The following is a 22,038-nucleotide window of genomic DNA, read 5'->3' on the forward strand; positions in this document are numbered from 1 at the left end:
TGCTTTCCACTAAGCACTTAAGAGTCACATGCTTAAAAGCAGGCCTGGGCAATTCTCCCGTTATGATTACCCCTTCCCCAGTATTCCCCAAACTGATCCATGAGCTCTCATCAAAATATGAGAATCAGGGGCGCCTGGGTGGCACAGCGGTTAAGCGTCTGCCTTCGGCTCAGGGAGTGATCCCGGCGTTATCGGATCGAGCCCCACATCAGGCTCTTCTGCTATGAGCCTGCTTCTTCCTCTCCCACTCCCCCTGCTTGTGTTCCCTCTCTCACTGGCTGTCTCTATCTCTGTCGAATAAATAAAATCTTTAAAAAAAAAAAATATGAGAATCACCCCATTAGGCTGGTTTGGCTTGGCCACTGTCTTGCGATCCTCTAAGGTAGCCTCCCCCATATTACACAATATCCGCATCAAATTCCTTTACAAGGGGACTGTGGGTGGCTCAGTTGGTTAAGCATCCGACTCCTGGTTTTGGCTCAGGTCGTGATCTCAGGGTCATGGGATCCAGCCCTGCAAAGGGCTCTGCGCTCAGTGCGGAGTCTGCCCCTTGCCCACTCTCTATCTCAAAATAAATAAAATCTTTAAAAATATCCCTTTACAAAATGATCCATACTTTACCTCCCTCCTGCAAGCAGTGGCTGAGAACATACTTAGTGCTCAGTACTGGATGGGATGTCTAAGTCATAGGCTTTAAGTTCTAAGAGCTTACAAACTGGTGAGGAAGTTGAGACGTGCTAAAATACTAATATCAGGGATACTAAAGATGAGGGGGATACTAGCAACACAGACAATACATGCTATAGGGTTTAGAAGAGGGAGAGCTACTTTCTTTCTGGCTGCAGTAATTAAGGAAGGCTTCAAGAAGAGATCACACCTGAGTTACACCTCGCAGTGCTGGCAGGACTTCAGGGAAGGAGGGAGTTTCAAAATCAGTAAATTGTTAGGTGGGGCTTGAGTGAGAGGGCACTTTTTGAAAGGTGTTTATAGGGTACGATCAAGCTTAGTAACAGGAATGACTAATTTTCTGAGTAAACTAGACAGTATAAGAAGGTAGAAGAGAAGAGTTTAATAATCTACCCAAACTGTGAAGAGAGTATTATCAGGGGGATGGTAAAAAGAGCCCTAAAATCAGAAAACTGCCCTAGGCCCAGCTTTGCCAAGGAGGGGCTCCAGCAGCCACAGCAAGTCATTTAACCTCATTGGTCTCGGTTTTCTCATTTGTAAACTGAAGCAGGTGAACTGGCTGACCTCGAAGGTCTCTAACAGTCCAAAACTAAACCAACTGTATATTATTTCTGCCATTAAAACATTCATCATGGGGAGGGGAGAGGGAAAGGCAGGTATCTGTATTCCCTTTCCATGTAGGTTTCTCTTCCTGAACTAAAAATTTCTTTTTCTTAAACTCATTAATCCTATGTACATGTCTCCCACATCATAAATTTAACACTTCACCTAAATAATGTTGAGTATGTGCCCCCAGGCCTAAATTTCATGACTCACAGCTTATCCAAGAAATTTGTGCCGCGCAGCCTTAGCCTCCTACAAGTGTATTCAATACCGCAGCCCCAGGGTTAAATATCTGTGTATGAGCGTAAGATGTGACAGGGTAAATAAAGGACAGAAAAGTGAGAACTTTTGTTACTCATCTAAAAGACCGCTTTCTTTCAGCTTTCTTTTAATAGCACCAAATTAAGCATGAAATAACAGTAATGTAGAAAAAGTAAGGAGCGGGGGGATCTTGTATAAAGTTTCTACTTTAAAATGCAGCTGAAATGCGTAAGGTGTTTGGCACTGTAATTCGCTAAAAGTTGACATTTTTTTATGCCACATCCAGAGGCCCCCTGCTCCAGGAAGGCACCAAGACCAGAAACCACGGATGCGATTTCACTCCAGCCCTATTGATCCTATGCACCAAAAGACCAAAGGCAAATAAAATCACTCACAGAATTCAAGCGAAACAGGCTGGATCAGAAAGCCTCGCCAATAGCCACCCAAAGTTTAAAAGCGACAGAGGAATATAGAAAAGTTAACAAAATGCCTAACTTCAAGCAGGGAATCATAATTCAGTTCATAGGCTTACTTTGTAAGCAGCATAAATACATGATTTAACACCTGCCCGCACTCCATGCTGCCGGGACTGGGCAGGTGCGCGCCCAGAGGTCTGAGGGCGCCGCACTGCACAGCCGGGCGCGGGGAGCCGCCTCTCGAGCGAGGGAAGTCGGAGAGACTCCCATCCAGCCGCTGTGCGCCAGCGAGGAAGTGAACCCTTGTTTTCTGCCTACCGTTCCAGCCTTCCTCTCGGACTCCACCGCCGCGCCCCGTACCTGCAGCAGCCGTCGAGCCCGCAGTTCCCGCTCGGGATCCAAGCACCCGCAGCTCAACTCTGCGGATACCTCTCCGCGGCCGCTTAGCTGCTGCGCTCGCGCCACTACGCATGCCCGGCCGGCACCCAGGCCAGCAAACTCTAAATCCACTTGCCGGGTTTTAGCTGCGGCTCCTAGGGGAGAGGACCCGAGTCCAGACGTGGAAGACCAGTTGCAGATGCTGGGAGAGGTGGACGGGGGTTGCGGCAACGTTACCCCTATTGCCCACAGTTACCCAGGACGTATTCCTCCAAACCTAAAGCTAATCATCTACACAACTGGAATGACCTTAGTAGAGTGGTCCTCAAACTTGAGCATGGATCAGAATCAGCGGGAGGGCTTGCTAAAACACAGATCAGCATCCATTGTTTCAGATTCAGCTTGTCCACAGTGAGGCCCGAAGATTTACATTTCTAACACTTTCTCAGGGGAAACTGATGTTACTAGTACTGGGACCACACACTGCGAACCCCTGGTCTAGAGAAAAGATAATTGGTATTAAAACAGTAAGTTTTCTCACACACATTCCCCCCTCCCCAGGATTTCACATAACACTTCCTCTTCATTTAACAGCCACACCTGCTTTAAAAATAAATAAATAAATACAGCTCACACTCAAACAAAGGTGGGACATTTCCTCTAGCATGTGAGTCAAGTAAATGGAATGCCGCCTAAAGAGTTTGGGCGTACTCTGCCAGTAGCATACTCTATAGCTGTGGTCCCTCAGGCTCTGTCCAGGCAACAGGAGGGGTCCCTATTTTGCTGCCTCATTAACTCAAAGTCCTGTGTGCCCCCTCAGTGTCTAGTGCAGCACTGGGTACAAAATAGGTACTCAAGAAATCCTGAAATAGTATCAGTGGGACTGGAGAGATGAAGAAGAAGGGTGTTGACATCATTTTAGGAACCCAAAGGAAATGATAAGCAATTAAATAGAGAAGTAAGTAAGCCAATAAGGAATTCTACCTGTTTCTTAGAGAAATCAGTGGATTTAGTATCCTTATCTGAACCCAGATATATGAGAGGAGTTGATAACATAAGTTCTCACAAAATATTTCTTAAAAAATGAAACACACCTCTGCCATATAATCCAGCATTCCATTCATAGGTATTATCCAAGAGAAATTAAAACATACATTTACATGAAGATTTAAACACCAATGTTCATAGCAGCTTTTTTTTTTTTTTTCACAATAAGCCCCAAGCCAAAAGGGACCCAAATGTTCATCAACAGGTGAATGGATAAACAAAATGTGGTACAACTATGCAATGGAATACTACTCGGCACAAAAAGGGAAATAATTATTCATAAGGCTTCAACATAAATAAATCTCAAAATCATTATGCTGAGTGGAAGAGCCCAGAGACAAACATAAGATTCCATTTATATGAAGTCCAAACTAACCTATAATGACAAAAAGCAAATGAATAATCACATGGAGCCAGGGGTGGAGGGAGGGAGGTGCTGTAAGGGGCATTAAAAATCTTTTGGAAATGATGGAAATCTTATCTTGATTGTAGTAGACAATTCACAGGAATATACAACTGGCAAAACAAAATTGTACACTTTAAACTTATGAAATTTATTTTACATAAATTATTCCCTAATAAAAATAAAAAAATTAATCAAATATTCTTATGAGCTTTTACTTAGTTGGAACATTGATCAAAATAAATTCATGAGGAAGTACAGACCATAGATATGCTGTAATCTGATTTGAAAGGAAGACAAAAAAAAAAAGGAAAAAGGAAAAAAGAAAAAGAAAAAAAGAAAGAAATCACCCTCTGTAGAGAAGCAAAAAATAATCAATATAAAATGTCTGAAATAACTCATCTCTAAAAGTAAACAACGCCAAGGTGTCATTTGTAAAGGTATTGCTGACTAAAGTATTTCCCAAAAGTATCTCCAAATAGAAAACAGAAAATAAAGCATATCATTATAAATGCACCATCAGGGGTACCTGGCTGGTGCAGCTGGTTAAGCATCAGACTCTCGGTTTCAGCTCAGGTTGTGATCTCAGGGTCATGAGATCAAGTGCTGTGTCAGCCTCTCCCTCAGTCCCTCCAGCTCATGCTCGCTTGCTCGTGCTCTCTCTCTGAAATAAAAATAAAATAAAATAAATCTTAAAAAAATAAATATACAACCAGGGCATAATAATTATAAAGAAAAACATCTGATGAACTGACTATATCTCTAACAATAAGAAATAAAGTTTTCAAACTATGTTTCCAGGACCCTGGGGTATCATGGAGATGATAAATAAGCAAGACTCTGGGTCAAGGACCCCAGTCCCAAGAGCACACTATTACTTCCACATTGAAGTATTCTCTGAGATTTTATTATAAAAGAGTTCCACTGATAATTAAAAGAGCAATAGTTTGAAAGCAACAGAAGTAATGGCATCAGGAGGGAAAAATTCACAAAGAGAGGATGCTATATTTGGTGGGCACAAGTATTCTGATCAGCAAAAATGTACACCCTAGTTATAATACCAGTTTGTCCATAATACTCCTGATTTTTAATATTTATTTATCACATGAATTTATGTCCAATCATGTGTTCCAACTAATAAAATCACCAACATAAGTTGAAATAGGAATAAATAATTTTCCGGGTCTTCTATAGTTTACATAAAATATTAGTAATATATTAATATTAATAACTAAGAGTTATTCTACTTCTAGTATGCACCAGCCACTGTTTTAAGTATTTTGAAGGTTTCTCATTGACAATCCATGACCACTCTAATAAGCTATCCTCATTTTATAGATAAGAAAACTGAGGCACAAAATAGTAATTATTTTCTCTCAAAGTAACACAACTAAATGAAAATCAAATAAAAACTAAATTGAAAATGCATTTTATTTAAAGACAATCTTTGCTAATTTTACACTTCCCAGGGAGCCTCTGGATTATTACTTTATTTTCCAAGCTTACTGATACTGAGAAGGAGATCATAAAGAGCAGAATTTCAATAGGACAATTAATAACAAAATCAAAGAAACACATCAATAATAATACAATAATACAATAATAGTAGGGGACTTTAACACCCCACTCACTGCAATTGACAGATCATCTAAGCAGAAGATCAACAAGAAAATAAGGGCTTTGAATGACATACTGCACGAGATGGACTTCACAGATATATTCAGAACATTCCATCCCAAAGCAACAAAATATACATTTTTCTCCAGTGCACATGGAACATTCTCCAGAATAGATCAAATCCTGGGTCACAAATCAGGTCTCAATCAGTACCAAAAGACTGGGATCATTCCCTGCATATTTTCAGACAACAATGCTTTGAAACTGGAACTTAATCACGAGAGGAAAGTTGGAAAGAACTCAAATACATGGAGGGTAAAGAGCATCCTACTAAGGAATGAATGGGTCAACCAGGAAATTAAAGAAGAATTTTAAAAATTCATGGAAACAAATGCAAATGAAAACACAACTGTTCAAAACCTTAGAGATGCAGCAAAGGCAGTCCTAAAAGGGAAGTATATAGCAATACAAGCCTTTCTCAAGAAACAAGAAAGGTCTCAAATACACAACCTAACCCTACACCTAAAGCAGCTGAAGAAAGAATAGCAAATAAAGCCTAAACCCAGCAGAAGAGAAATAATAAATATTAGAGAAGAAATCAATGAACTAGAAACCAAAAGAACAGTAGAACAAATCAACAAAACTAGGAGCTGGTTATTTGAAAGAATTAATAAGATTGACAAACCCCTGGCCAGACTTATCAAAAAGAAGAGAGAGAGGACCCAAATAAATAAAATCATGAATGAAAGAGGAGAGATCATAACCAACACTGAAGAAATACAAACAATTATAAAAACATATTATGAGCAACTATATGCCAACAAATTAGACAATCTGGAAGAAAGGGATGCATTCGTAGAGATGTATAAACTACCAAAACTGAAACCTGATGAAACGGAAAACCTCAACAGACCCATAACCAGCTAGGAAACTGAAGCAGTAATCAAAAATCTCCCAACAAACAAGAACCCAGGGCCAGATAGCTTCTAGGGGAATTCTACAAAACTTTTAAAGAAAAATTAATACCTATTCTTCTAAGGATGCTTCAAAAAATAGAAATGGAAGGAAAACTTCCAAACTCTTTTTATGAAGCCAAAATTACCTTGATCCCCAAACCAGATGAAAATTCCACCAAAAAGGAAATTCCTGATGAACATGGATGCAAAAATTCTCACCAAAATACTAGCCAATAGAATCCAACAGTACATTAAAAGGATTATTCACCACCACCAAGTGGGATTTATTCCTAAACTGCAAGCGTGGTTCAACATCCACAAATCAATCAATGTGATACACTACATAAATAAAAGAAAGGACAAGAACCATATGATCCTCTCAATAGATGCAGAAAAAGCATTTGCCAAAGTACAGCATCATTTCTTGATTAAAACTCTTCACAGTGTATGGACAGAGTACATACCTCAATATCATAAGAGCCATCTATGAAAAGGCCACAGCGAATATCATTCTCAATGGGGAAAAACTGAGAGCTTTTCCCCTAAAGTCAGGAACATGGCAGGGATGTCCACTATTACCACTGCTGTTCAACATAGTACTAGAAGTCCTAGCCTCAGCAATCAGACAACAAAAAGAAATAAAAGGCATCCGAATCAGCAAAGAAGAAGTCAAACTCTCACTCTTTGCAGATGACATGATACTCTATGTGGAAAACCCAAGACTCCACCCCAAAATTGCTAGAACTCATACAGGAACTCAGTAAAGTGGCAAGATATAAAATCAATGCACAGAAATCAGTTGCATTTACATACACCAACAATGAGATAGAAGAAAGAGAAATTAAGGAGTCAATCCCATTTACAATTGCACCTAAAACCTTAAGACACTTAGGAATAAACCTAACCAAAGAGGCAAAGAATCTGTACTCAGAAACTATAGAATATTCATGAAAGAAATTGAGGAAGACACAAAGAAATGGAAAAACATTCCATGCTCATGGGTTGGAAGAACAAATATTGTTTAAATGTCTATGCTACCTAGAGCAATCTACACATTCAATGCAATCTCTATCAAAATACCACGAACTTTTTTCACAGAACTGGAACAAATAATCCTAACATTTGTATGGAACCAGAAAAAACCCTGAATAGCCAAAGGAAAGTTGAAAAAGAAAACCAAAGGTGATGGCATCACAATTCTGGACTTCAAACTCTATTATAAAGCTGTAATCATCAAGACAGTATGGTACTGGCACAAAAACAGACACACAGACCAATGAAACAGAATAGAGAACCCAAAAATGATCCCTCAACTCTATGGTCAACTTACCTTCAACAAAGCAGGAATGAAGATCCAATGGAAAAAAGACAGTCTCTTCAACAAATAGTGTTGGGTAACTTGGACAGTCACATACAGAAAAATGAAACTGGACCATTTCTTTACACCATACACAAAACAGACTCAAAATGGATGAAAGATTTAAATGTGAGACAAGAATCCATCAAAATCCTTGAGGAGATCACAGGCAGCAACCTCTTTGACCTCGACTGCACAACTTCTTGCTAGACACGTCTCCAAAGGCAAGGGAAACAAAGACAAAAATGAACTATTGGGACTTCATCAAGATAAAAAACTTTTGCACAGCAAAAGAAACAGTCAACCAAATCAAAAGACAACCAAAGGAATGGGAGATGATATTTGCAGATGACATACCAGATAAAGGGCTAGTATCCAAAATCTATAAAGAACTTACCAACTCAACACCTAAAGAACAAATAATCCAAACAAGAAATGGGCAGAAGACATGAACAGACATTTCTGCAAAGAAGACATCCAAATGGCCAATAGACACATGAAAAAGTGCTCAACATCACTCAACATCAGGGAAATACAAATCAAAACCACAATGAGATATCCCCTCACACCTGTCAGAATGGCTAAAATTGACAACTCAGGAAATGACAGATGTTGGTGAGGATGTGGAGAAAGGGGAACCCTCCTACACTGTTGGTGAGAATGTAAGCTGGTGCACCCACTCTGGAAAACAGGATGGAGGTTCCTCAAAAAGTTGAAAATAGAGCTACCCTACAACCCAGCAATTGGACTACTGGGTATTTACCCCAAAGATACAAATGTAGTGATCCAAAGGGGAACCTCCACCCCAATGTTTATAGCAGCACTATCCACAATACCCAAACTATGGAAAGAGCCCAGATGTCCATCGACAAATGAATGGATAAAGAAGATGTAATACACACACAGACACACACACACACACACACACACACACACACACCATGGAATATTACACAGCCATCAAAAAATGAAATCTTGCCATTTGCAATGGCATGGATGGAACTAGAGGGTATTATGCTAAGCAAAATAAGTCAATCAGAGAAAGACAATTATCATATGAGCTCACTGATATGTGGAATCTATTTATTTATTCACTTATTCATTTTTAAAGATTTCATTTATTTATTGGAGAGAGAGAGAGGGACAGCGCAGAGGGAGAGTGAAAGGGAGAAGCAGACTCCCCGCTGAGCAGAGAACCCAATGAAAGGCTCGATCCCAGGACCCTGAGATCATGACCTGGGCCCAAGGCAGACGCTTAACTGACTGAGCCTTGCAGGTGCCCCTGATATGTGGAATTTAAGAAACAAGGCAGAGGATCATAGGGGAAGAGAGGAAAAAATGAAACAAGACGAAATCAGAGAGGGACACAAACTATAAGAGACTGTTAATCTTAGGAAACAAACTGAGGGTTGCTGGAGGGGAGGGGAGGTGGGGGGATGGGGTAATCGGGTGATGGATATTGGGGAGGGTATGAGTGGTAATGAGCACTGAGTATTATATAAGACTGATGAATCACAGACCTGTACCTCTGAAATAAATAATACATTATATGTTAATTGAATTTAAATTTCAAAGAAAGAGAGAAATAAAAGCAGAATTTCACAATCACCAAAATTCTTACCATCATCCCTAACGTCTATTCCATGTTTTCTATGTGCTAGCTGCTGCAAAAACTTTTTGTTCTTTATCACATTCAATGTTCACAAGGACAAAAGTGGAGATTCAGAATATTAAGTAACAGAGAGTGTGAACAAATGGTGAAGATAGGATTCCAGCTTGAATCTAACTCCAAATTTGTATTATCACAAGTAATCCCTGCGAAGTTATAATATATCCCATACTTTGAATGAAAACAGACACACACACACACACACACACACCAGGCATTCTGGATTACAAAGTGAGTCTCTGTGAATGTGGTTAGTGTTAGTTCGACAGAGCCTGATAGTTTCTAAAATGCTTGTAACCATAATACACAACTCCTACCCAGCCCTGATCCTACCCTTGAAATCAGCTGCTACTTATGGGCACCAATTTTGCCTTCAATTTCAGGAAAAGTAGGTGTGTTTTGAATGATACTGGGTAACACCAGGAAGTATGTGGGAACATATCTACTTTATTTGGCCTTTTTTTCCCCCCAGAAAAAGGGAATAGAGAAGAAAACTATAGGTGAAAATTACTAAGTTTCAGCTCAACTCTGTCTTTATTTATTTTTTTTACATCATTTGGAGGAAAAAAGAATAATCTGAGAAATAAGAAGACAGAAAATAATGCAAAAAATCTCCATGTCTCTCTCTCTCACAGACACACACATACACACACATTATTTAATGTAGATTGGATCAAAATAGCTAACCAAGGACACAAATCTATATCCAACTTACCATATCCTACTTACCATAGTAAACTCCTTATGAAAGATAGAGAAGACACTTTTGAAAAGTAAAAAATATCCTAGGGAAAGAAATAAAACTGCCATCAGCAAACCAGCAATGTTGAGAAAAGAGAGACAACAGACAGGATCACCACTCAGAAAAACAAAACGGAAGGAAAATTCATCTCAACTCTTACAGAGGAGGAGTCCAAGGCAAAGGAAGAGCAGTGGGGGGAGCCTGGGCGGCACCTGGGTGGCTCAGTTGGTTAGGCATCTGACTCTTGGTTTCAGCACAGGTCGCGATCTCAGGGTCATGAGATAGAGTCCCATGTCATGCTCTGTGCTGAGCACAGTCTGCTGAAGTTTCTCTCTCACTTTTCTTCTGCCCCTCAATGACTTTCTCTCTTTCAAATAAATAAATCAATCTTTAAATAAAAAAAAAAAAAAGAAAAGGGAAGAAGCAGTGGGGGTAAGGGTGTGCACTCTCAAAATTAACAGATCAAGAATTGTGAGGTGGGCTCCGAGGCTCTCATCAGAGAGGGAAATCAGGGAAAGAGGCTTAGCGTAGGTAAGCTAGTCAATAGCTTTCTCCTCCCCTACCGGTTCTAAAGGATAACCAGGGTAGCTACACACTTCCAACAAGAACACGAGTCTCTCACACCCTGAAGATGAGCTACCAAACATATCCTTGCCTCTCTAGTGCTGTTCCTTACACCAAATTGGCCTCTGCCAATGGCTACAGTTAACAAAAGAGGCAAAGTGAACAGAGAGTCTAAAATACAAAACTGAACAGATAACTAAACATTATCACACATTTGGTGGGGGGGGATCACCATAAGAGAGGCAGCATTTCTATATTTCTACTAATAATAATAAACAGAGCTAGAGATCAGAAGACGTTTGAAAAGTATAATTAATACCTTCAGAGAAATATGAGATGTTGCATGTACCAAAAATGTAACTAGATATTTGGGGATTTAAAATTTTGATGACTGAGATAAAAAATTAAATGGATAGTCGAGATATCAGAATAGATGAAAAATTAGGAACTGAAAGATCAAGCTCAGTAATTATCCCAGAATGAAGTGAGCCTAATAGGCATTGGAAAAAATAGCTTTGGTACATAGAAGGATGATCTGGGGCAGCTCACTACCTTCTCCATCCTACCCCACACCTTGGCCATCCTTACCTGAAAAAAATAAAATCATGTACAACATTAACTGAAGCAGAGGGAAAATGGGAAAAGAGCTTTGGAATGTGGCAGAGACTGCTTACTATGCCCAAAGATATTTTTATCTATGAAAATGATGGCATATCAAAATAATGGGAAAATGATGGGCTAGTTAGTAACACATTAACAGATTCTGTGGATTGCCCCAACTCTCTTCTTGGATACCTTCCTGGAAAGCCAAACTCTACATTTCCCAGATCCACCTATAGATTGGGTTCCTGATATGATTTAAGTTCCACCAAGTCAAGTTTCTCCAAAAGACTCTGTACATTATCTATATCTCTTAACAAGCCTCTTTATTCTTAAACTAGCAAGAGACTTCAGTTCTGACAAATGTACTATCCATCCAGGAAACAAGTTGTCTTATTCAAAAAGGATTGGCAAATAAATTTGAGAAAATGAATACTAGGGAATTAAAGTAAAAAGAATCTCAGTAAAAAGTACAGAAAAACACTTATAACCATGAGGTTAACCTTCCTAAGCAAGACTCAAAACCCAGAAGATATAAAGGAAGATATATTTGATATAATAAAACTTAAATTTTCTGTATGACAAGAGCCAAGAAAAATGATTAATATCCATAACATATTAAAATGCCAGTGGGAAGATAATGACATATGCAACAGATAAATGTATATGGAGAAAAGTAAAACCAATGATTACAAATATGAATAATCACTACCATTCAAACAAACTTGATATAATCTTATGGTTATACTTGGGACTTTAGCAATGAAAATAATAATAATTTGTTACTGAGGTATAAATATCCTGAACACATGAGAAAGTGCTCCACATCCTTACCTCTGAATCGTCTTCAAAAACAGTGAAGTCCTAGTTCTATTATACAGCCTTAGTAGATGTGAAACTGCCACATTGATAGAAAGACAAATAGCTTTAAAGTTTCTCAAATATTATAAGTTCCTCTATGAGAACTAAATGATTTTTGTAACGGTTTTGTGTTTCTACTAAACAGGACAAGTGTGTTAATGCAATTTGGCTGTATAGGATCATTTATTGAGTTATTTAGTTTCAGAATGTTGACCTGTTATTTGAGACTTTATCCAGCTAAAAACAATTGACATTTGCCCCTTTTTACCCATCGATCTGTCTGACAATATTTGACATATATTGTCAAAATTGCTTTTGAAGCAGGGGAATGGCATAATCATATTTCGGTTTTAAAATGGTGTTCTGTCCACTGTGTAGAACAACTCCGAACAACATCAGCATCACTTAGGAACAAAACACTTAGGAACAAAAAAAATAAAATTTTGAATTATTAAATAAGTAATTTAAAAATTATTTAAGATGAAAATTATGGGAGTGATGTCACAGGTTGTTCCTGACATTGTTCCCCCTCCCAAGAAGAACAATCAATATTTACCCAAGAACAAAAAACCACTGAGAGAATCCTAAAATACGGGGGTTAGGTTGAAGCACCCCCATGCATCCAGAGACCATAGACTGCATTAGAAAACAGAAGCAGCTACATGTTGAACACAGTACCCCTCCCTCAGGAAAGTCCAGTACCACATGGTAAGGCCTCTCCTGAACTTTCAGTTCCTCTAGTGGGAAAAGATAACCCAGTACGGATAACCAGCCTTCCCCAGCATTGTGGGTCACTTTTTTTTTTTTTTCAGATTTTTTATTTATTCATTTGAGAGAGAGACAGCCAGCGAGAGAGGGAACACAAGCAGGGGGAGAGGGAGAGGAAGAAGCAGGCTCCCAGCGGAGGAGCCTGATGTGGGGCTCGATCCCAGAACACCAGGATCACGCCCTGAGCCGAAGGCAGAGGCCTAACGACTGAGCCACCCAGGCGCCCCTGTGGGTCACTTTTGAGGAGGCCGTACTCCAATCTTACACCACCGGAGTTACAGGGGAGTCTGTGGGGCCCAGCTACTGGGAATCTGACTGTGATGGAGAAGGAGGAAGGGCCTGCAACAACCAGCACATGGATCTTGGCAGACGGAGTTCATACCTGCTTTGCCCAAGTAGTAATCCCAACCCGTGTTTTGCTCATCTATAGAACCAAGTCAGGGACACGCACTGACAAGGGAACTTGGTGGAGTACAGATTCGCCTGATTTGGATCCTCAGATGAGGAGTTTTGCTGGCCCTAGAGCCCAGTTTGCCTATGCCCAAGAAAGGAGATGAGCCACAGCTCCACCCACTTTGGAGAGTGACCTCCAACCACATCTGACCAGAAGGGCTAGTGAAAACAGTTAAAAGCTGTGTGGCCCAGTGGCACTCAAACAGAGAGAGAAGTAAACAAAGCTAACAGTTTGCAGGACAAAGCCAGTGGCTCTATTAAGCCAGAGAACTTGGGGGGCAGGTTGGCCTGAGTTTGGACAAAAAGAGCTTTACTGGTTTTAGAGCTCCTTCTGCTGCACCGGGGCAGGAAATCTAATTCATAGCCCTGCTCATTGCTGATTATAGCTTTCCACCTGTCTGATCAGGAAGCTTAACCAGAGCACACAGGAAGCTGCATAGCCCATTTAATAGCCCTGCATACAGTGGCACTTGAACAGAGTGCACAGCCCATGACTTTCCCATCTGCAGAACAAAACCATTGGCCTCCTCATCTGACCAGGGAAATCAGTGCATAGTCAGGTCTGATTAGGTCCCCCAAACAATGAAGTGCACAGGCCCTGGGCTCTGGTCTGCTACCCTGCCAGGGAAGGGAAGCTAATTCATAACCCCATCTACTACTGACTATACCCAACCATCTAGTAAGCCTGACTAGAGAATTCAGTCAGGCACCTGCAGAGCCCATCCTGCAATCTTACTTTGGTAGGGAGCCAAGCCTGCAATCCCTCCCAAATGTTGTCAGCCAGTGACACATTCCCCAACCTCAACCTCAGAGCTCAAACATTTGCCTCATCCCAAACTAAACCATAATAGCAGGCCCCACCTGCCCAAAGACATTACAAGCAGACATACCCAGAAACCCAAACTGAGCTGGTAAAGAACTGTTTCTGCGAAAGCACACCCATGAAGTCTGGAAGGGGAGCCCCATTTCTCAAATTTACAGATACCAACATAAGGAATCAAAGATCACAAAAAATCAGTTATGTACAAAACCACCAAAGGAAATCAATGAAGATCCAATAACTGACACTAAAAAAATGGAGACTTATGAACTGTCAGACAAAGAATTCAGAATAATCCTCTTAAGGATGTTTCATGAACTACAAGAAAATACAGACAGACAACTAAACAAAGCATGAACAAAACAGGAAATTTGACAAAAAATAGCAACCATTAAACAAACAAACAAAAACACAGAAATCCTAGAATTGAAAAATACAATAAATGAATTGAAAAATTTAATAGTTTCAAAAACAGACTTGACCATCCAGAAGAAAGAATCAGTGACATGGCGAATAAGACATTGGAAATCACTCCATTAGAGGAGTGAAAATGAAAAAAAAAATGAAAAGAGTAAAGAAAGCCTATGGCAATTATGAGGATACTTTGAAAAGAAACAATATGCACATTATAGAATTTCTAGAAGAGAAAGGGACAAAAAGTATATTTAAAGTAATAATGGCAGAAAACCTCCTGTACCTGAGGAGAGAAATGGACATCTAGATCCATGAGGCCCAAATGACTCCAAATATGTTGAACCTAAATAGGGTAACAATGAGACACATTATAGTTAAACTGTCAAAAGTCAAAGACAAAGAATTTTAAAAGCAGCAAGAGAAAAGGGAAGTTACATATAAGGAAACCCCCATAAGACCATAGATGGGTTTCTCAAAAGAAACTCTTCAGGCCAGGAAGAGAATGAGATAACATATTCAAAATACTGAAAGAAAAAAACTGTTAACCAAGAATTCTCTAACTAGCAAAGCTGTCCTTTAGAAACGAACTAGGGATAAAGATTTTCCCAAACAAATAAAAGCTGAAAAATTCATTACCACCAGACCTGCCTTCCAAGAAATGCTAAAGGGAGTTCTTTGAGTAAAAGTAAAAGGAAGCGAATTAACATCATAAAAACACAAAAAGGTAGCATAAATCTCACTGGTAATTGTAAATATAAAAGCATAGTTAGATTCCGCAATATGGTAATGGTGGTACATAACTCACAACTCTAGCTTAAAAGTTAAAAAAATGAGCTTAGAAAAAATAACCGTAAGTACAATAATTTATTATTAATTACACAATATTAAAAAATGTAAATTGTAATAGCAATAACTTAAAATGTGAGGACAAGAAGTAAAAGCGTAAAGTATATAAATTCTATTAAAATTAAGTTATCAATTTTAAAATAGGTATTATAAGTTTAAGGTATTTTATGTAAACCTCATGATACCCACAAGGGAAAATCTTGTAGTAATTACACAGAAGAATACAATAAAAAAGTCAGAGCATACTGATACCAAAAGACTCCGAAACACAGAAAAAGAAAGCATGATAAGAAACAAGGAACAATGGGTCTGCAAAACAACCAGAAAACAACTAAATGGCAATAGTAAGTCCTTACCTATCAATAGTTACTTTAAACAAATAGATTACATTCCCCACTCAAAAAACATAGAATGGCTGAATGGATTAAAAAAAAAAAAAGATCTGACAATAGGATGCCTACAAGAGACTCACTTTAGCCTTAAAGACACACATAGACTAAGAGTGAAGGTATGGAAAAAAAAGCCATTGCAAGCAAATGTCATTTGTATAGGGATAGCTATACTTATATCAGAAACAATCCACTTTACACTACAAATGGTAAAAAGGACAAAGAAGGTCATTACATAATAATAGAGGTTAATACATCAAGAAGATATATATAACAATTATATATATTTATATGCCCAACATCAGAGCACCTAAATATATAAAACAAAAACTAACAGAGCCAAAAGGAGAAATAAACAGTAATACAATAATAGTTGAGGACTTTAATACCCCACTCTCTACAAGGCTAGATCATCCAGACAGAGAATCAATAAGGAAATTGTGTATTTGAACAACACTACTGACCAAATGGACCTAACAAATACATATACAAAACATTCTATCCAACTACAGCAGAATATATATTCTTCATAAGCACACATGGAACATTTTCTAGGAATGACCATATGTTAGGCCACAAAATAAATCTTAGCAAATTCAAGAAGACTGAAATCATACCAAGTATCTTCTCTGGCCACAATGACATAAAAACAGAAATCAATAAGAAGAAAATTGGAAAATTCACAAACACATGGAAATTAAACAATACTCTCCTGAACAACCAATAGATGAAAGAAGAAATTAAAGAGAAAATAAAACAGTTTCTTGAGACTAACAAAAATGGAAACACAACATACCAGAACTAATGGGATGCAGCAAGAACAGTTAACAATATACATCTACATTAAGAAGCAAGAAAGATTCCAAATAAACAACCTAACTCTATGCCTTAAGGAACTAGAAAAAGAACAAACTGAGCCTGAAGTTGGCAGAAGAAAAGAAATAATAAAGATGTGAGCAGAAATAAATAAAATTAGGAACAGAAAAACAACAGAAAAGATTAACAAAAGAGTTGGTTCTTTGAAAGGATAAAATTGATAAACCCTTAACTAGATTAACCAAGGAAAAAAGAGAATTCTTCCAAAATATTGAAGAGGAAGGAACACTGTCAAACTCATTTTATGAAGCTGAAATTATCCTGATACCAAAACCAGGAAAAACACTACTAGAAAAGAAAACTACAAGCCAATACCCCTGATAAATATAGATGTAAAAATTCTCAATAAAATACTAGTAAACCAAATTCAGCACCGCATTAAATGAATCATTCACCATGATCACGTGGGATTTATCCTTGGGATGCAAGGATGGTTCAACATACACATATCAATGAATGAGCTACATCCTATTAATAGACTGAAAGAAAAGAATCATATGATACCTTAATGCAAAAAAAGTATTTGACAAAATTCAATATCCATTCATGATAAAAACTCTTAACAAAGTAGGCATAGAAGGAAAATGGCTCAATGTAATAAAGTTCATATATGACATACCCACAGTTAACATCATATTCAATGGTAAGAGGATGAAAGCTGTTCCTCTAAGAGTGGGAACAAGAGAGGGTGCCCATTCTCACCACTCCTATTCAACATAGTACTGGAAGTTCTAGCTAAAGCAATGAGGCAAGAAAAAAAAAATAAAAGGTATCAGAATCAGAAAGGAAAAAGTAAAATGGTCTCTACTTGCAGATGACATGATATTATATATAGAAAATCCTAAAGATTCAACCAAAATCTGTTATATCTCATCAATGATTTTAGTAAAGTTGCTGTATACCAAATTAACATACATAAATCAGTAACATTTCTATACACTAACAATAAAATTTCTGAGAAAGACATAAAGAAATAAATCCCATATACAATAGCATCAAAAACAGTAAAATACTTAGGAATAAATTTAACTAAGGAGGAAATGATCTCTATACTGAAAATTACAACATTGATGAAAGAAACTGAAGAAGACACAAAGAAATGGAAAGGTATTCTGTGTTCATGGATTGGAAGAATTAATATTGTTAAATGTCAACACTACCAAAAGCCATCTATAAATTCAATGCAATCCCTATCAAGATTCCAATGGCATTTTTTTTACAGAAGTATACAAACAAATTAAAAAACACTCCTAAAATTCATATGGAACCACCAAAGACCCTGAATAACCAAAAACATCATGAGAAAGAAGAATAAATCAGGAGGTATCACTTCCTGATTTCAAGCTATAACTAAAGCTGTAGTCATACAAACAGAATGGTACTGGCCTGAAAACAGACAGAGACTAATGGAACAGAATCGAGAGCCCAGAAATAAATCTGAGAATATATGGCAAACTAATATTCGACAAAGGAGCCAAGAATACCCAATGGAGAAAAGACAGTCTCTTCAATAAATGATGCTAGGATAATTGGATATTCACATGTAAAAGAATGAAACTGCACCCATATCTTGTACTACTTACAAAAATTAACTTGAAATGGATTAAAGATTTAAATGTAAAACCTGAAACCATAAAACTACTAGAAGAAAACATAGAAACAAAGCTCCTTAACATGGGTCATGGTAATGATTTTTGGATATGACACCTAAAGCACAAGCAGCAAAATAGAAAATAAGTGGGACTAAATCAAACTAAAAAGCTTTTGTACAGCAAAAAACCCATCAACAAAGTGAAAAGACAATCTACAAATTGGGAAACATATTTGCAAATCATATAAAGAGCTCATACAACCCAATAACAAGAAAACAAACAACTCAATTAAAAATTGGGTAAAGCACTTGAATAAACAGTTTTCCAAAGAAAATATATGAAAATCCAACTGGTACCTGAGAAGATGCTCAACATCACTATTCATTAGAGAAATGCAAATTAAAAGCACAGTGAGACATCACTTCACTCCTGTTAGAATGGCTGTTTTTTTTCTTAAGATTCCATTTATTCATTTGAGAGAGAGAGAGAGAGAGGGAGAGAGAGAACAAGCAGGGGGAGGGGCGGGGGGGGGGAGCCCAACACGCGGCTTTATCCCAGGACCTGGAGATCACGACCTGAGCCTAAGGCAGACACTTGATCATCTGAGCCACCCAGGCGCCCCTAGAATGACTATTATCAAACAGATGAGAGATAACAAATACTGGCATGGATATGGAGAAAAGGGAAGCCTTGTACACTGTTGATGGGATTGTAAATTGGTACAGATACTATGGAAAAGACTATGGAGGATCCTCAAAAGATTAAAAATAGAGCTACCATATGATCAGCAATTCCACTTCTGCGAATACATCCTAAGGTAATGAAAACACTAACTTGAAAAGATATCTGCACTCCTATGTTCATAGCAGCATTATTTATAATAGACAAATATGGAAACAACCTGAGTAGCCATAGAGGTATGAATGAATAAAGAAATTGTGACGTATATATATGACATATATATAATGGAATATTATTTAGCCACAAAAAGAGGCATTATGCTAAGTGAAATAAGCAGGAGAAAGATAAATACCACATGATCTCACTTATATGTGGAATTTAAAACAAACAAACAAAATTCGACTAAATTCATAGAAAAAGAGGTCAGATTTATGGTTATCAGAGGTAGGAGATAGTAGGAGGGGAATTGGAGAAATGTGGCCAAAAAGTACAAACTTCCAGTTACAGGATAAATAAGTAATAGGGATATAATGTACAACATGATGACTATAGCTAATACTGCTGTATGGTGCATAGGAAAATTAAGACAGTAAATCCTAAGAGTTCTCATTACAGGAAGAAAATCTTTTTTTCTTTTTTTTTATTCTTCTTTCTTTTCTTTTTATTGTCTCTATATGAGAAGATGGATGTTAGTTGAACCTATTATGATAACCATTTTTTAATATATATAATTGAAACCATCATGCTGTATGTCTTAAACTTACACAGTAACATGCCAGTTATTTCTCAATAAAACTAGGAAAAATGAAAATTATTAAAAATTATTTAAAATGCAAATTTTTGAGCACCATGTACCAAGGAGGTGTATATTGAAATCCACTTCAGTTTACAAAGGAAATTGAAATTGTTTATATTTTTATCTCATTTCCTTAAGATTTCTATTTTAGGGACACCTGGGTGGCTCAGTTGGTGAAAACGTCTGCCTTTGGCTCAGGTCAGGATCCCAGGGTTCTGGGATCAAGTCCTGCATCAGGCTCCTTGCCCAGAGAGGAGCCTGCTTCTCCCTCTGCCTGCCACTTCCTCTGCTTGTGTGTGCTCTCTCTCTCCAACAAATAAATAAATAAAATCTTTTTTAAAAAAAGATTTCTATTTTAGTGTATATTTTATGATGTGAATTACACAGTAAAATACTGACAAAATACCATAAATGGAGTAAAAAAAAAAAATCCAATGCATTATGATGGAACTTGCAGAGCTAGGCATCCAGGAGTTTGGGCATCTGAGAACTGAGAAATCCATTTTCCTTTTATTTGGGTTGTGGTGCCATCTGGTGGTCATTTCCCCCCTAGTTTAATCATCAATGGGGACAATTCTATGCACATGCAGGCTGAAACCTCCAAAGCATTGGCTGGTGACCCCTTATCAACTTGAATGGGACACTGGGCTTAGGAAATAACAAGGTCTCACAGACACCAGGACCCACCTACCTCAGCTTCTCTGCTTCCTGCCTCAATCTCTCCCCCAACATTCCACTTCCCCAATGATAAAAGGGGAGTGAGAGGAATACAGACACCAATCAACAGTTGTATTTCCCCCAAATTTACATTATCATGAGTTTAATGTATACTACAACATAGTGCTAAATATGTGGTTAATAAATATGCACATATTAGGACACATATATTTTAAAAATTACAATGATACTGTTGAACAATTAAAAAAAAGTTGGGAAGGTCCAGTGTAGAGAATAGATTGGAAGGAAAAGCCTGAAGGAAGAGAGGTAAACTAAAATGCTGTGGGAATATTTGTGATGGTCTGAAACTAGCGTGGTGGTAATGGGATTTGGGGAGTAGATTGATTTGATTCTGAGGCAGAATTGAATCATTATCTTTAAGGGATATAAACTGAAGTAAGTATTTATAGATAAACTGATTTGATGTTGGAGATTTTCTTTAAAATAATCCAATTAGGGAGAGGGGAAACGGGAAGGGTGGTTAGAGATGAAATAAAGACTGGCCATATGCAACAAATGTTGAAGTTGGGTGCTAGGCACAAGGTGGTTCCTTATTCTAGTCCCCCCCCCCCTTTTTTTGGTATATATTTGAAACCTTCCATAATAAAAAGTTAAACAAAAATAAAGTATCCGGGAAAAATTCAAGATAAAAAATTCAGTAAAGTTAGACATGTGGAAACATAAAGCTCAGAGAGAAATCTGGGCAGAAGCAAAGAATCTGGGAGTAATAAGCAGGTGGAAAGTTTACTGAAGTCTGAAGAGTGAATGAAGTCACCTAGGAATTAAAAAAAAAAAAAAAGAGAGAGAAAGGAAGCTAATTGGGAATCATAAGGAATAACAGCAATTAAGAGAATGGCAAAGGAAGTGTTGCTACCAAGAGAGTAACATAGGCCAAAGGAAGAAAATATCCTAAGAGAGAGGCATTAATCTATGCTGTTAAATGCTGCTGAGTGGTCATGAAAGGAAAGGGCTGATCAACATCTTTTGAATTTAGCCCTACATGTGAAAGTCATTGCTGACTTTGGTGAGAAGCACTTAAGAAGGGGAGGGGAGGGCAGAGAGAATAGTTTATGTAGGTTTGGGACTTGAGAGGGAGGTGAGGAAATAGAATCAGCCTGTATGAAAAACTCAAAAAAGTTTGGTGGGGGAGAGAAATATATGGGTACCTTGAGGGAGGATGTCTGCTTGGAATGACAATTGCTCATTTATTGATATACTAAAGTTTGATTTCTTGAAGTAATCAGCTACCTTCCTTTGTTCTGTCCTGCACCCTCCTGCCAGATTTTCCAGTGCCTCTTCAGTGCTTACTGAGGTTTGTACAAGTGTCTCAATCGGACTACTCTAAATGTTCCCTAATATTAGCTGAACTGCACCACCAGTCTCTCCCTCCATATGCTTTTTGTTCATACTGCTGCCTCTAATTAGAAAATATTCCTCTTCTCCAATCTTGGTTTCTTCATATCCTGCCCTTCCTTCACGTCCCATCTCAGAGTGGTGCCACATTCTCCTCGAGCCCCTACCTGCT

The 22,038-nt window shown here is 38.1% G+C and overlaps 1 protein-coding gene across 11 annotated transcripts in view; it reads right to left on the minus strand.

Moving 5' to 3' along the window:
* PLS1 (plastin 1) overlaps positions 1 to 2,415 on the minus strand; it is a 102,589-nt gene extending 100,174 nt beyond the window's left edge. For 6 of the 11 annotated variants that reach the window (XM_026497184.4, XM_026497185.4, XM_044383466.3 and 3 more), the window contains exon 1: positions 2,286 to 2,415. The gene's annotated coding sequence lies outside the window, so the exon portion shown is untranslated. The remainder of the gene's footprint in view (positions 1 to 2,285) is intronic. The other 5 variants (XM_026497186.4, XM_044383465.3, XM_026497188.4 and 2 more) reach the window with 5 other exon arrangements.
* Between the last annotated feature and the right edge of the window lie 19,623 nt (positions 2,416 to 22,038).

This window comes from Ursus arctos, unplaced genomic scaffold (genome assembly GCF_023065955.2).
Source record: "Ursus arctos isolate Adak ecotype North America unplaced genomic scaffold, UrsArc2.0 scaffold_20, whole genome shotgun sequence".
Taxonomy (NCBI): Eukaryota; Metazoa; Chordata; class Mammalia; order Carnivora; family Ursidae; genus Ursus; species Ursus arctos.